At 33.7% G+C, this 4970-nt stretch overlaps 1 pseudogene; it reads left to right on the plus strand.

Annotated features, from left to right (window-relative positions):
* On the plus strand, positions 1-937 carry LOC119520832 (annotated as a pseudogene).
* The last annotated feature ends 4033 nt before the right edge of the window (positions 938-4970 follow it).

Consider the following 4970-nt stretch of genomic DNA (forward strand, 5'->3'; position numbering starts at 1 on the left):
ATGTTAAAGAAAAACCACACACTGTGACTGAGTTTATTCTCCTGGGACTGACAGATCAAGCTGAATTGCATCCTGTCCTTTTTGTGGTATTCCTATTGATTTATCTTATCACAGTAATATGCAATATGACCATGATTTTGTTAATCAGATGTGACATAAAACTTGATACACCAATGTATTTCTTCCTCAGTCATCTCTCTTTTTTAGATGCCTGTTACTCCACCATTGTCACTCCTCAGATGCTAGTTAATTTCTTATCCAAGAGAAAAACTATTTCCTTCACTGGTTGTTTTATACAATTCCACTTTCTCATTGCCCTGATGATCACTGACTATAAATCCTTGCAGTAATGGCTTATGACCATTACATGGCCATCGGCAAACCCTTGTTATATGGGAGTAAAATGTCCAGATGTACCTGCTTCTCTCTGGTTGCTGCTCTCTATATTTATGGCTTTGCCAATGGTCTGGCCCAGACCATCCTGATACTTCATCTGTCCTTCTGTGGACCCAATGAGATCAACCACTTTTACTGTGCAGACCCGCCTTTCATAATCCTTGCCTGCTCAGATACCTACATCAAAGAAACTGCCATGTTTGTGGTAGCTGGTTTCAACCTCACTTGTTCTCTCACCGTCATCCTTGTCTCTTATATGTTCATCTTCACAGCCATCCTGGGCATCTGCTTAGCTGAGGGGAGGCACAAAGCCTTCTCTACCTGTGGGTCCCATCTGATGTCTGTCACCATCTTTTATGGAACTCTGTTCTGCATGTATTTGAGGCCCCCTTCTGAGACATCTGTAGAAGAAGGGAAAATTGTAGCTGTTTTTTATATCTTTGTGAGTCCCATGTTAAATCCTTTTATCTATAGCCTGAGAAACAAAGATGTTAAAAGAGCAATAAGGGAACTTATTCAAAAGAATTTTTTTGCTAAATAATACACTTTTTTTGATGAGGAAGGTACATAATATATCATCATTATCTGAGGTACTACTTAGCACCCTAGATTAACATTTCACTTTGTGCCTTTGAGTAATTTTTGTCTTTATTAATGCACTTATGGAAGTTGGAAGAATGTGTCACATTGTTTGGTTGAGTACAGTGTCATCACAATGAACTAAATCATACTCACACATCTTGAAAATGACAGACAGACCAGAATGTACTGTTATTTCTCTATAAAACCAGAAAAGAACAGGTGATTCATCTTTGGTACTCATACTTGTGCAAAGTTAGGAAAAGAAAATTATGACATGCTATGATAAAGGCAACATATTACATTTCAAGGTGCTTTATAATTTCCAAACTATTTTCCATACATCTGCCAACCACAGAAGGTGTGTTTTTATTCTTTTATACTATATATATGTATATTTATAATATATGGGTGTATTTTATATTATTTCTCCAAAAACATCTTTGGAATAATATTTCCAGTAAAATGACCTCCTTATAAAACAATTTTAGCAGTTTTATTTGGATATATTCTCATAACAAACAATCCATCCAAAGTATAAAATCAATGGTTCATAGTATCATCACATATTTGTGCATTCTTCACTACAATCAATTTTAGAATGTTTTCATTAGTCAAAAAAAAAATACCTCTATTTACACCTATTATTGACTTCTAGCATTATTGTGATACATTTGTTCCTGTTGATGAAAGAATATTAAAATATTGCTATTAACTATAGTCCATAGTTTGCAATAGGTACATTTTTCCCATATACCACTTTATTATTAACTACTTTTACTAACAGCATACATTTTTTCTGGTTCATGAAAGAACACTTTTGTGCTTGTACTATTAATTGCAGTTGTCTTCTGCCACAAGATTCACTGTGTTTTACAGTACCAAGTTTTATCCTCCATATTTCCTTCTAGTGACACACATGCCTCTATTCTTCCCTATTCAAGCACAATCACATGTATAATTCATTGCTGTTACATGTTCTCACCATATTGTCCTCCCATTGCCTATATTCATTTCCAAACATTTAAATTCCACTGACTTAATTATTCTGCACATATTAAGCATCCGATCTGCATTCTGTACACTTATTCTGTCTCCTGGAAACCTGTGTTCTGGATTTTAATTCTGTGAGTTTACTTATTACAATTAGCTCATATTAGTGCAATCATACAATATTTGTCCTTTTGTATTTGACTTATTTCACTAAACATACAGCCCTCAAGTTTCATCCACATTGTCACATGCTTCAGGGCTACATTCTGAATGCTGAATAATATTCCATCATATGTCTATACCACATTTGTTTATACATTGGTTGGTTGATGGACACTCAGTTTCTTTCCATCTTTTGGCAATTGAGAATGTCACTATGAGCATTGTTGTGTAAATGTCTGTCTGCATCCCTACTTTCTGTTCTTGTGCTTACGTACCTTGTAGTGGGATGATGGATCATTTGGCAGTTCTATAGATGACTTTCTGAAAACTGCCAAACTCTTCCACAGTGGCTGCAACATTCTACTTTCCCAGGAACAGTGAATAAGTTTTCCTATTTGGCCACATCCTCTCCAATACTTGTAGATTCCTGTTTGTTGAATATTAGCCACTCTAGTAGGTTTGAAACAATATCTCCTGGTTTTGATTTGAGTTTCCCTAGTAGCTACCGAAGTTGAGCATCTTCTAATTTGCTTCTTAGCCATTTGTGTTTCCTGTTTGGAAAATGCCTATTCATGCCTTTTTCCCAATTTTAAAATTGGGTCGTTTGTCTTTTTATTGTTGAGTTGTAAGATTTCTTTATATTTTCTGGATATCAAACTCTCCTCGGGTATGTGGTTTCCAAATATTTTGTACCATTGAAGAGGCCACTTTTTACCTTTTTAACAGTCCTTTGAAGCATAAAAGGATTCACTTTTGAGAAGATCTCATTTACCTATTTTTTGTGGTTTTTTTTTTTTCTTTCATTGGTTGTACTTTGGGAATAAGCCTAAGAAACCACTGCCTATCACTTCTCTATATTTCTTTAGGAGTTTTATGACACTGGTTCTTATATTTAAGTTTTTAATCCATTTTGAGTTAATTTTTATATAGGTCATGAGATAGGGTCCCTCTATCATTTTTTTGGATATGGATATCAAGCTCTCTTAGCCCCAATTATTAAAGAGACTGCTCTGTCCCAGTTGAGTGGTCCTGGGAGACTTGTAAAATATTAATTGACCATAGACTTCAGGGTCTATATCTGAAATCTCAATTCAATTCCATTGATCAATGTGTCTATCTTTATGTCAGTACCATGCTCTTTAGACAACTGTAGCACTGTAATATGCTTTAAAGTCAGCAAGTACGAGTCCTCCAACTTCATTCTTCTTTTTCAAGATGTTTTTGGCTATTTGAGGTGTCCTACCTATCCATATAAATTTGATAATTAACTTTTCCATTTCTGCAAAGTAGGATATTTGGATTTTGATTGGTATTACATTGAGTCTGCAGAAGAATTTGTGTAGAACTGAGATCTTAAGAATATTTAGCTTTCTAGTCCATGAACACAGAATGTCCTTCCATTTATTAGCTCTTCTTTGATTTATTTTAGTAATGTTTTGTAGTTTTCTGAATGTCAATACCTTATGCCCTTGGTTAACTTTATTTGTAGCTATTTAATTCCTTTAGCTGTTATTGTAAATGGAATTGTTTTCTTGATTTTCTCCTCAGATAGCTCATTACTAGTGTATAGAAACACCATAATTTTTGTGTCAATTTGTATCCCATCATATTTTGCTGAACTTGTTTATTAGGTTTATTAGCTCTAGTTGCTTTGTACTATATTTTTGAGGATATTCTAAGTATAGAATCATGATAGCTGCACATTGTGAAATTTTTACTTCTTTTCTAATATGGAAGACTTTTGTTTCTTTTCTTTTCTTTTCTTTCTTCTTTTTTCCTAATTATTGATCTAGCTAGAACTTCTAGCACAATTTTGAATAATACATGATAGTGGTTACAGTGGGAATCCTTGTGTTCTTTCTACTTTTAGAAGGAAAGCTTTCAGCCTCTCACCCTGGATTATGATCTCTGCTTTGAATTTTTCAAATATACCCCATATCATGTCATGGAAGATACTTTTGATTGCTACCTTTCAAAATATTTTATCAAGAAAGGACACTGCACTTTTTCAAATGCCTTTTCTGCATCATTTGAGGTGGTCATGTGGTTTTTCTCTTTCAGTTTGTAAGTGTGGTGTATTACATTAATTGATTTTCTTCTGTTGAAGCACTTTTGCATACCTGGCAAAAAACACATGTACATGGTGTACAATTCTCTTATTGCACAGTTCAATTTGATTTTCAAGTATTATGTTCGGATTGTTTGAATCTTCATTCATTACGGAGATTGTTCTGTCATTTTCTTTTCTTGTAGTATGCTCCTCAGGCTTTGAAATATGGTGATGTATTTTCTTTGTATGATGAGCTTGGTAATATTCCCTTCTCTTCAATTTTTTGGAAGAGTTTGAGTGGGATTGGTATTAATTCTTCTTGGAATGATTGGTGGAATTCATCTATGAAACAACCATCATGTCCTGATCTTTTATTTTGTTAGTAGCTTTTTGATGACTGATTTGTCATTGGATTGTTAAAATCTTCTATTTATTCTTCAGTCTGTGTTGGTTGTTTATGTATTTCTAGGAAATTATCCATTTTATCTATATTGTCTACTCATAAGGCCTTTGAAGGAGATGCCAAAGTTTTCAAACTATCTCCTTTTTAACCTCCATGTATCCTCACCAATATGTGATTCCTCTTCTCCACTCTTGAACAATCACTGCTTTTCCATTAAAAAATAGATTACATTCTGATGTTTTATCTATGTCTGTATTTCTATGTATGTATACATATATGTGTGTACATATATTTAATTATTTAACATATTTATATTTTACTGCTAATTTGAATTTATGTTGTGAATTTCCTTCTTATGTTCTTTGCCTCACATATTTTCAAATTGTA

This window comes from Choloepus didactylus, chromosome 26 (assembly GCF_015220235.1).
Source record: "Choloepus didactylus isolate mChoDid1 chromosome 26, mChoDid1.pri, whole genome shotgun sequence".
Lineage (NCBI taxonomy): Eukaryota > Metazoa > Chordata > Mammalia > Pilosa > Megalonychidae > Choloepus > Choloepus didactylus.